The sequence below is a fragment of the Dipodomys ordii genome, unplaced genomic scaffold (assembly GCF_000151885.1).
Source record: "Dipodomys ordii isolate 6190 unplaced genomic scaffold, Dord_2.0 Scaffold34, whole genome shotgun sequence".
In the NCBI taxonomy this organism is placed as follows: Eukaryota; Metazoa; Chordata; class Mammalia; order Rodentia; family Heteromyidae; genus Dipodomys; species Dipodomys ordii.
Genome location: NW_012267250.1, coordinates 16,186,604 through 16,198,754, shown reverse-complemented (window position 1 = coordinate 16,198,754; position 12,151 = coordinate 16,186,604). Strand labels below are relative to the sequence as shown.

The window sequence follows — 12,151 nt, the reverse complement described above, 5'->3', positions numbered from 1 at the left end:
ATAACAGAAGCGGAGTCATGAAGTTTGTAAGCTCCTTACTATACCTAGGGCCCAATACCTTTTCAGTGAAATATCCTCTGCCTTTAATCTGATGCCCCTCTGACCTCTGAAATGAGCTTTTGGTAATAGCTGTGTTTCCACACATAGAAATTGTACAAGGACATCTGAGATTTGTGAGTGTGATTCTTAGGTTTGATTCCTGAGATTCTGATCAAGGGTTTGCTGCCTGACACCATGGTACCAGTTTTTGCAAGGAGTAACTGACAAAGGGACCGTAGAAACTCAAATCTGTCTGTGTAATTGGCAGGTAGTGAAGGAATTGAAATGCCCTGGGATTAAGTGTGAGCAGCATCTGGTTGTAACTGGGAATCTCCAGTCTGTTTTGGTCCTTCTCCAAGTCTGATGGATCTCATTTCCTTATAGGGTGGTAAAGCACTGTTCTCATGTAGCAGGTAAGACATGTCACATTCTTTGGTTCTACCAGGCTCTTAATTGTCAGTTCATGGATCTATTTTTATTTTTATTTGAATGTACAGGCATATTGTAGGTTCTTGGCTAATAATGTGGCCTAGGCTCCTCCGAAGGCTGAATATCCAGTTTGAAGTTCCTTCATGGTCTCTGGACCCATTTTATAGGTGAGTTCCTCTTCCTACCCTATGAATAATTCAGAATCCCTTAGACTTGTATTCTTTATCTTTGTACTTCTGATGGTTGTCCAGGATAAGATGGCCAGCCTTGTAGATAGCTGGAGACTCTCCTCACATGGGGGAAAGGAAGATTCATAGAGCAGTCCTTGGAGTCAGATACTGTCATGGAGGCCTCCCAGCATAGAGGCTTAAAATGGAATTGAGTAAAGTATACCTTGAAATGAACTCAATAGCATACTGATGCAAAATGATGAACCCTAGTTGGATGTTATTTCTGTTAAAACATTTCCTTGAATTCCTACTCTGCTGTGAGATTGTAAGACGTTCTTCAAAACTTTTCACTGACATACATGCATACCTATGGTGAAGAGTTTGATACTTATATGCATAGTATCATATATGAATGCTATCATCTCAAATACTTTACAGTTCTTTGTGTAAGAACACTGGAAATCTCCTCCTAGATTTTTGAAATATTCAATATATAATAGTCTCTCTCCTGGGCATCAAACACTAGAATTTATCCACTCTATTGAGCTGGTACTTTTTGGCCAGTCTTCCTTATCCTATCTTCCCAGCCTCTGACTACTATTCTCCCAAGGTGGGATGCTTCAACATGGAGACCATAGATTATTGTTCTGTGCTTCAGCACTGCACTGTTCCAGTTTCATGCATATTGCCATAAATGATAGCATTTGATTATGGCTGAGTAGTATTCCACTGTGTATGCAAACTCTATCCATTTATCAATTGATGCCTAGCGTGAATCTATATCTTGTGAGTTATTCAAATTATTTTGAGTAATGCTGCAGTAACACAGCAGTGCAGACAGGATTTTGAGCTCTGCTATATAACCAGTAGTGGATCCCATGGTAATTGTGTCTTTAAATTTATTATATTTTGCCTGACCTTGGGAAGTCCCCAGGCAGTCCTGGGGACTCTCCCTGTGCTGCTTCTGCTCAAAGCTAGCACTCTACCACTTTGCCCCACAGTACCACTTCAGGCTTTCTCTGTTTATGTGGTACTGAGGAATGGAACCCAGGGTTTCATGCATGCTAGGCAAACACTTTATCACTAAACTGCATTCCTAGCTCATGTCTATAAATTTTAAGCATACTTCCATACAGTTTTCCATAAAGGTTGTACTACTGTACCAATAGTATATAATGTTCTTCAAAACTTTAAACTTAAGCACACTTCTAATTGGGGAGGGGTGATATCTATTGAGGCTTTCTGAGTTATATAATCCTAATTAGCAATATTTTTCATAGGCCTGGTAGGTAATTTGCAGATTTCTTGCACTATCTATTCAGGTCTTTTTTTCACTTGCAATTGTATATTCTCTTGATACTGAATTTATAATTTCTGCATATTATGCCCCTATCAGATTGTTTACAAATGTCTTCTTCCACTCTCTAGGTTTCTTATGCTGTTTCTTTTGCCATGCATAAATGTTTTAATTTGATGTAGCCCCATTCATTTGTTTTTGCTTTGGAGATCTTACTTTTCAAAATCCTTGCTCAGACCTATGATATACAATATTCCCTGAGGTCTAATTCAGAAAATTCAAAATGCTCCTAAATGCTCACACAATGCCAGAAATGGAAAATTCTACTTGACCATAGGTGACAGGTTGTAGTCAAAACCCAGGCATACCAAAATGTACAAATGAGTTCAGGTGTTTATAAGGTACACATATACAAAATATAGCAATTTCATGTTTCCCTCTTTAAATTTGGTCATTTCCAATGCATCCCCATGATCTCTCATCCAAAACATTTCTGACTCAAGGCATTTGGAAAAGGATGACTCACCCTGCATGACTCTCAATATTCTGAGTCCAATGTTTGGATTTTGCTTTGAAGTCTTATATTTTGAGTTGATTGTGTGAATGAGTAGGAGGTCTAGCTTACAAGTATGAGTATCGAGTTTTCCCAGCATGATTTATTGATGAGGACCTTCTCTCTGTTGTGTTCTTTGGGCTTTTGAAAATCAGTTGCCTAAAAATACTGGTTTGTTTCTGGTCTCTGTCCTGTTCTGCTGTTCTTATGCCAGCCCCATGCTGTTTGAGTTCCAATAGCTTTGTAGTATATTCTGAGGTCAAACATAGCTCTAGCTTTATACTTTTTCCTCAAGATTGCTCTGGTCATGGTGAGGCCCTATGGTTTCATTAGATTATAGGTGATCATAATGACCTCAATTTAACTTGAATTACTTCTGTAAATACCCAGTCTTTAAAGACATCTCCTTGGGTACAGTTGGTTAGGATTCAAAAGGTTTTTGAGGGAGATTTCCACCCTTCAAATGACAATATCGTTCATCTTAAGCCCACTGTGAGATAAACATAAGTAACTCAGACATGCATTCACAGGTATAGCAAGATTATGGAGTTTCTTCCATTCTAGCAAATACCCACAGTAAAGGTCAGTGAACTGATCTTGAGTGTAGTTTGGATATGTGCAGGAAATTTTCATGCTTTCTCTTTTTCAGGCATGTGGGCTTTCTTCCTGTGATTACTGAGGACAATCATGTCCCAGAATCTTCTGGTGATATCCACAAACTTTGAAGTAGATGACTATTAGGGCATTATGGGTGTTTGTAAGTTTTAGGGACTATATAATCTGCCAGATATTCATCAGCTAAAAGATTGATAGCCAAAGATTTTCCTCCCATTCTGTGTGTTGTCTCTTGAGTATGACAATTGTTGCTGTTTGTGTTGGATTTCCCCTAGCAGTTTCAGGTCTTCACCATAAGATCTGTGATCTACTTTGAATAGCTTGTCAGACTGAGAAGAGAGGGCTCTACCTTCAGTCTTCTACATGTTGCTATCCAGCTTTCCCAGCACCACTGCTTTTTAAAAATATTGTCAAGGTGATGTATAGAAGGGTTACAGTAACATAAGTAAAGTAATAAGTACATTTCTTGTTGAACTTCTTACCCCTTTCTTGCTTTTCTCCTACTCTCCCTATCTCCCCAATCGCCCCTCATGTTGCATCTAGTCTTGTGTATGTCACTGTTGCATTGGTTCCCCCCTTGTCCTTTGTCTCATGATTCTGTTGTTCACTTCTCTTTCCTATTCAAATAAACATATATACAATCCAGGGTACCAAAATCAAATACAATGACAACAGGGGATGGATATACCATAGGGGGAAAAACAGACAAGAGAAACAAGAAATCACATAGTACATTAAAAACAACAAAGAAAACCCTCTTGTGTCCATATTTTAGAGTTCATTTCCCTTAGCATCATCTTATATGGTCATATGTGCATAGCTTTTGAGCTATTCTGCTCATCTGATAAGATTACCCTGGACATATACTAATTATTGCCAATAAGGGAAACCATGGAACTGTGTTTCTTTTTTTTTTCAGGTGAGGGATAGGTTTATTCAGTAGACCTGCTGGGACCAGGCAAAGTTGGCACTCCACATGGATGGGAAAGGCCGGGGAAAGAGCGAGAGCTGGGAATGAGTGGAAAGAGAGAGAAAAGAGCAGAGAGAGTTAGAAAAGAGCAGAGACAGAGAAGAGCTAGAGAAGAGCAGAGAGAGCTAGAAAAGAGCAGCGAGAGGGAAATGTTTTTCTTTGGGACTAGATTACTTCATTTATAATATCACCCTGTGGTCATAATTAGCTTAACTTTTTAATGCTTTGTTTACATTTTCATAATTGGAATTGGCCTGGGACTTGCCTATCCAGAACTTTCCATTGCATTGAATCATTCTGTCTCAAAGTGGCAAAGTACAGTTAAGGTTACATTTTCTGCAATGTGTGGAAACAACCAAGCTTGGAAAGAAGGGTTTGTTTTCTAGTCCCTCACGCAGACCCTGTGCAAATTATTACCAGTCATGGTGGGCTTCCTGTCAGAGAGGTGGTGTAACCAAGTCTGCCCATGGAGCACCTCATCCACCACTCCTATCCCTGTGGAGACTGTCCTGACAATACATGTCTTTTCAAGCACATCTGGTGTGGGAGACAAGCACACTTTTCCTATGGAACAGCAGAGTCTGTGGCACTGTGGCTCAAGTGGTAAAGCATTAGCCTTGAGCTGAAGAGCTGAGGGACAGCACCCAGGCCCAGAGTTCAAGCCCCATGACTGACCACAAAAAAGAACAGAGGAGGTTGTATGGGGACCATTTCTAAAAGCTTCATGTCTATCAAGCCTTTGGCTTTAGTTAAATAAGACATAGTGCACTTCTCTAGATTCTTCTTTGCTTTTAGCTTTTCTCTTTGATCAGAGCAGTATACTGCCATTAAGGAAAGCAGAGGAATGATGAATGACTTCATGGTTTCATCTCTGGAGATGGCTACAGAGACAATTTGGTACTTCTTCTAGTTCTCTCTATATGGGAAATGAGCTCAGATTTCATATGCTGTCTTATAATCCCTTTCCTTAGCTCTGTCTGCTTACATTGGTGAGTGTTGGTACTTTCATTTTTGCCCTATTGACCCCAAGTATTCTTCATGGTTTAAAAATTCCCAAATTAGTGGCATGTCTTGTATCTGGTTAAATCTAGTCTTAGAGGAAATGGAGAGGCTTATTTCATCTTTTAGAGATGCCTTGTTTTCTAGGATGGTTTGGCTTCCACTTCTTTTTTCTTTAATGGCTTCCACTTATTAATAAGCCTTTATTCTTAATATGTGGAAGCATCTAAATGATTAACCTATTCTAGCCAAAAGAATCTATCATGTTCATAATGTTCCATGTGGAATAATAGCAGATGATACCATTAGTGCTGGTATTTCCACAATATTTGAGTGGCAAAAGTCTGTTTCCTTTTCTCCTGATTAGGCAAGAAATTCAAAGTTCCCAATGGGAGGCAAATGCCAAGTTTGAGGAGAGACAGGAGACCAGCAAGAACAAGTGTTTTTCCAGAAGCTTCAATTTTAGACATTTTCTGTTTCCATTATTAAAAATTGGGGGGGGAGGTTAGAAAGCCAACGTTCTACGTGGTCATTAGCTAGTAAATGGTAGTTTAAGACTATCTCTGGAGATCGACAATGCTTGCTGTCTACATTTGGGATGCAGAGTCTCTTAGAGGGGAAGAAGGAAGAGCTGGCTCCTAGTTGTGCCTCTTCTTTTTGTCTTCCACATCTCCTGAGTGAGCAGAAGCCACTTCACTTGGTGATACCCAAGTACTATAGGTAACTTTGGTCAGATTGTACGTTTGCTCTTAGGGGCCTGATCATGGGGCCCAGATTGATGCCCAGTAGCTCCCCTTCATTAAAGAGTTCTTCTATCTACTTATATTTCTATTGTAGTCCCAAGCACAGTCTTCTGGGGAGAGGGCTACTTGGACTAGATGGAGCTCACATCTAACTGCTAAGTAGCAGGTCTGCACTGACAGGGCTTCAGCAATGGACATTTTTCGGTCTTAGTCCGTCTTTGGATGGGGTCCAAGGAAAGCTAAGTGGGCTGATAGCCTTTTCCCCAGCCTCCCTTAGCCCTGGAGACAATCAGAAGCAGCAGGGAGTCAAACCAAGCATTGTTATTAACAAGGAGCATGCCCCTTTTAAAGCAAAAGACTGTGTGGGAGGGGAGGAAATGGAACCAACCAATCACTGAAAGGCCACACCTTATCATGCACCTAAGCTTCCAAAAGTTGTTTACATACTGAACCTAAACAAATCCTGCTCTGCCCACTCAACTTCCTCTCAGGGCCATCTTTGCTGCCTGTGTTCCCCACAGATTTCCCCACAGATTCACCCTTTTTGTTTTAATGGCAGATCCACTTCCCAGTTAGTTACCCTTTTGCCCTCCTCTGTAAAGGTTATTTTAACAGGATTACATTGGTAAGAATAGCATTGGCCATGCAGGGGGTTGGAGGCAAGTCTGGGAGAAGGAAGGCCCTTGTGCATAAGAGCCAGTCCCAGTTACCTCACATCCCCACCTAGCACAATAATAAACATTAGCCTCACCACAGTTAGAAATGTCCAAAGCAGTTCCATTAGTTCCTGGGCATATATAAAAGTTAGTATCTTGTCCTCTTCAGATCATGGGAGCACTCTGGGTATTGGGAGTTCCACACGTGCGGCAACGTGCATCCTCGTGGGCCCCCACACTCAGGCCATTCTACTATAGACCAGAAAAACAAGGAAAATTTAAAACAAACTGTGCAGACATAGCAAAGCAATCCCAGGCACCTGGTGTCTTTCAAGTAAGCCAGTTCCTTGTATGTGCCCTCAAGCGAGCACAGGGGTCAAGATGACCTTTAAACTTTACTGTCAGCTCCCAACACCCCATCTCTGTTTAAAGATGGAACCCGCCTGTCTTAGGTTGGGTGGATTGCCTTGTCTGCCTTACCCATCATCATCAACGGGAACTTCCTCAGAGTTTAGCTGAAGGCCCTGTCTTGGGTTGATCAGACTGACACCCCCTCTTACCCGTCACAGGCTGTGGTTCCACTCAGGGGAAATTTACTCACTTGGAGCTTGATCTTATGTAACTGGCTGGCTAAACTCATAAAAGTTTTGCAGTGCACATATAATGTAAGGAAGGCATAGAAAAAGCATCAGCAAAAGCATTCCCAGGCCAAGCAATGTCATTAGCCCTTGAACTTTAGTCAGGGATGGGATAGTAGTCTTTGCCACTTTAGAGTCCAGAGGTGGGGCTTGTTCTAGAGCAGGTTTTAGACATATTTACAGGACGCATAACAAAAGGTGGTTGTACAAACAATTAGTAAAAGAACAATTAGAGTAGGTAACATTAAAATAGATAGCTCCTACAGAAATATGTTTTAAACAGTCCATACATAATGACATAGGGTGGTGATCAAAATGAAGGTCAGGCCACCAGGTCCAAGGGACAGCTTCTCTTGTGATGCTATTGATGATTTCTGCATTGCCAGTGCTGATTACTGCCCAGGTCACCCATTGAGGTTGATGTGGATTCCGTAGCCATTGCCGGGACTGGGAAGGTCAGGACAGCCATCAGCTAGAGCATTACCATCTGCAGTTGTTAAAGAACACAAGAGCTTCTCAAGGGCTGGTTGCCCTTGGGGATGGTTAGTTTATCCTTAGGCATCCTCCTGTATAGAGGAAATGGGTAAAAACTTAAGGTTCCTAGCAGGAATCCAAATGGGGGCTGTCTCCCCTATGGGAAAAATGCATCCAAATCCCCTGCCCATGGTAACTAGGGGGTCAGGTCCTCTCCATTGTTGTGTCAGGGGGGTCCTTCCACCTGACTTTCACTCGGGGCTTAGAGTTTAGTGGTCCCCAGTCAGTTGCCCCTTTTGAAAAATTGAAAATGTTAACTGTATATACGGAGCTAACTCCCCGTTTTGTTTTAATTGCTCCTTAAGACATTGGTGATTTCTTTATATAATTGCTTGGCCTTGGGGATTATAGGGAATTCCTGTAGTATCATTAATGTGACATTTATCAAAAAAACTCTGACATTGCTTTACTGACAAAACAGGGTCCATTATAGGTTTTAACTTGTGCTAGTAGACCCAAGGTGGCAAAGCATTGAAAAAAATGTGCTTGTGATTGTTTAGTCCTTTCTCTTGTATGTGCTGTGGCTGAGGGAGAGTTTGGGCCATCCTCCACCACGCCTGGCAGAGCTCTTTAAGATCCTTAGCTTCCCATGGATACCATTCCAAGGGCCTGTTAGCCCCTTATGCCACATTGACTGGATAAACTTGGGGAAGAGAATCCTGTGGCCTAGAGTCTGGGCTCTTGGGTGGCCCTTCCTTTCCAGAGAGGTCTCCGAGTAGGTTCTTTCCCCAGACCTTGGCCCCTCCATGGGGTAGGGGTCTGGGTCTTGCAAGTCCCTCTCGCATGTCTCCTAGGGTGCCATACCTCTCTTCCAATTGGGGGAATAGGGAGGAGGCCTAGGACCCTCAGGGGCACCTGAGTAGCTGCCTCCGCCCCTGCATGCACAGATAGTGCGTTCCCAGTCGAATTTGACCTGTTCCTTTTCCTTCTCACTTTCCAAGTCCTCCTGTACCCTTTCTAGGCCTAATGTTGCCTCCTCCTCCTTCTTTTGTGATATAGAATTACCCATACTTAGGGTTTCATTTATCCCGAAAGACCGCTTAGCTTCGGCCGGTATCTTTTCCTTTCATGCCCTACGTTGGGTGCCAGATGTTGGGTCTTTGTCCATCTTTGGACAGATGGGGTCTGAGGAAAGGTAAGTGGGCTGCTCCTCTGTTTCCCAGCCTCCCTTAGCCCCGGAGACAATCAGACGCAGCAGGGAGTCAAACCAAGTAGGAACTCAATTATTAACATCTAACATGCCCATTTTAAAGAAAAAGACTGTGCGGGAGGGGAGGAAATGGAACCAACCAATCACTGAAAGGCCAAACCTTATCATACACCAAATCTTCCAAGAGTTGTTCACACACTGAACCTAAACAAATCGGGCTCTGCCCACTCAACTTCCTCTCAGGGCCATCTATGCTGCCTGTGTTCCCTACAGATTTCCCCACAGACATGGCAGGCATGGAGAGGTAGGCCTTCTTAGATGAATGAGGCTGAGAGTATAGCAAACTTAATGGTCAGATGGGATTTAACGGCCTAGTGCTTGGGAGATAACATCTCAGGATCTTCTTGTAGCTTCTCAAACCTATACAACATCAGCCTGGAGAATCTCTGAGACTATCCTGACACTAGCTTTAAGCTCTGAGGTGGAGGAGAGAACCTGTACCTTGGAGGTGTAGAGAAACAGAAGTTCCTGCTGGATGAGGAAGGCTCGGCACACTGAAAACCTTAACCCTGACATTATTGACTTACCTGTGTCCTGAGGAACTTGCATCTAATCAATATACATCATTGCTGGCCCCAAAGGTAGCATTTGAGGTGAAAGAAAAAGCAACCACCACGATACATTACCTTTAGCCATTTGGCATGGCCCATGGGGGCTGTTCCCCAAGGGGCCAGGCCAAATGCTTTTCATGGGTAATATGCAGTGATTGAGAACAAGAGTCCTACCACTCAGTGACACTGTCTGTGCCTTCTCTCTTTGGTCTAGAATTCTAAAAGGAAAACGTGACTACTGAGCTATTGAGAATTGTCTTCATTAGAAAGCATGCATGATTAAGAATCAGTGATCTGGTAGTGCTGCTTCTAGACTTGGTTTAGCCAGATAGCCATTGTTATAAGGCTTTTACATTTATTCAAGAACTGTCTAGAAGATGAGAAAAGTCAACTGGATTTGATGCCCTCTTGAATTAGTGTCTGTGTTGGCCTTATCAGAGACAAAGGTGTTGATCACTCTTCTGACTTGTCATTAGACTCCTGCTTGACCTACATAGGTGGCTCAGGATCCTACCTGCTCCATGGACAATGTCTGGGATTCTGTTGTTGGAGAGTGAGGCTAGATGCAGAGGTCCAAAAATCATGGTTGCTGTTCATCCTGTGGCCCAAGGGACAGCAGCTTCCAGGAGAGCAGGAAGCTGGGGTACATGTGTAAGCATCACTAAAGGGCCTGGTTGATCCTGGACAAAGGCAACTTGGAGATTAGGATGCCAGTGTTGGGACAGTGTCAGGAATGAGACAACAACCCAAGTCTAGCTCCAGCAGTGTGTGCCCGTGGCCTGCCAGAACTCTTCCTTACAATCTGTCTTATTCCTCAAGTGGAGACAAAAACAGGACATAGCATGCAGTATCTAGTCTTCCTTTTACCTAAATGCCCAGCCATGCTGTGTATCTGTATATGGAGACTTAATCTTGGTCCCCTGATCTGCTTTGTGCTTTTTCTCCATGGAATCTTTTTGATATTCCCTGTTTCCAGGATATTGTACTCATTCACCTGAGTTTTTAATGTGTTTCTATAGGCTGTTTTTCTGTGACTTCTTTCCCTACATCTGACATGATCTTCTACTTCAGGATATGTCAGTAACCAATTCATTGAACTGGCTGAACTGGCTTTAGCCATCTTAGGACAGAAATTACCTGGGACTACTGAGATACTAAGACCACTTCTTATCCAGCCACAATTTAGTGTGTTGTCTGGTGATGTTTTCAGGGAGAGCTTGGATCACTACCATCATTGTCATCAGTTTCTTGGCTACTCAGGTACTCCTTCTCTTCCTCCTCCTGGGCATTTTCCTTGTTTTTAATATATCAAAAAGCAACACTGTACAAATGCTGTGACTAGTAGGAAACAGACACACAATTTTCAGTGAATTTTTTTTTCGGTCATGGGGCTTGAACTCTGGGCTTGGGCGCTGTCCGTGTGATCTTCAGCTCAAGGTGAGCGCTCTACCGCTTGAGCCACAGCCACACTTCCAGTTTTCTAGTGGTTTATTGGAGATAAGAATCTCAGTTTCCTGCCAGGGCTGGCTTTGAACCATGATCCTCACATCTCAGCCTCCTGAGTAGCTAGGATTACAGGCGTGAGCCCCCTGCACCTGGCTTCAGTGAATTTTTATAAACAATTCTGCAGTTTTTTTACAAGATTTAAAACTTTTTAAATTAGAAATGTTGACTTTCCAATAACAGCACACACACCCAAGAGCAACCTGTACAAGCTCTATAATAAACTGTGTCCTTACCCTCTGGCCTTGAGCATATTGAAAATTTAAAATTTCTCAAGTCTGAGAGGAAACACATAAAAGCTTCTATGAATCTTTTTTCCCCAAAAAGAGTATTTTTAGTAAAATACTATTGACTATGCATTGATATTTTTTCTCTATGATCCCTTTGGAGGAATTTGTCAGAGACAAAGACTGGTGTAGAATCTCAGGAACCCTGTAGATTATGTGACCCTCCAGGACTAATTCCAGCCAAGCTCTTCTGCCACTTTGTGCTTTCCTGTGGAGATTCCACTTGAGATTGTTCTGGTCCCTTCATTGCTGACTGAATGCTGGAGTCACACTGGGAAGGGGAGGCAAACAGCCCCCACCCACTGCCAATATTTATAGCTCTTCTCATAACCATGGGTGCTGTCCAGAGACTTGCCATGCCCGATGGGGCCTCCACATCGTTCTTCAGACTCTCTCCATCAAGAAGGTCCATGAAGCCATTATCCTCATCAGACAAACTGGCTGTCACAGGTGACTGGAGTGTGAAAAGAGGAACAAAATTCCCTGGCTCACATCTTTCTTATGAAGAAAGCATCCAAGCTGGGGCTGAGTTCTGCCTCTGTGAGAAGTCATCTTTACCCTCATCTTGTCCATGGACATACAGGCAACCATGAGATGCAGGTCTTATGAACTTCTTAAACTTAAATGCTTCTTTTTCCTTGTTTTCATCCTGGTCAATGAGCTGAAAGATATCATGTTCCAGAGAATCAGAATGGCTCCTATTCCAAGCTGGTCTATACCTCAAAATCTTCTAAGGCAAGGAATCTACCCTCATAATTTATCCTCCTCATGGGATTTTCAAGGTGTTCTTTTCTGTCCAAGGTCCAGGAAAATCTGAAAGGAACCTGCATCAGTGGATTCAGAAGAGCCTGTTCCCTGAAGACTGCTGTTGTTTTACACCTCCAGTGGCTGCTCACATTCAATTCTGAGCTCATGCAAATGGTTCATCCTGATCACCAGGTTGGTGACAGGGAACAT

General features: G+C 42.7%; 1 pseudogene; it reads right to left on the bottom strand.

Annotated features, from left to right (window-relative positions):
* Window positions 1–7,513: 7,513 nt before the first annotated feature.
* LOC105986257 lies at window positions 7,514–12,151 on the bottom strand (annotated as a pseudogene).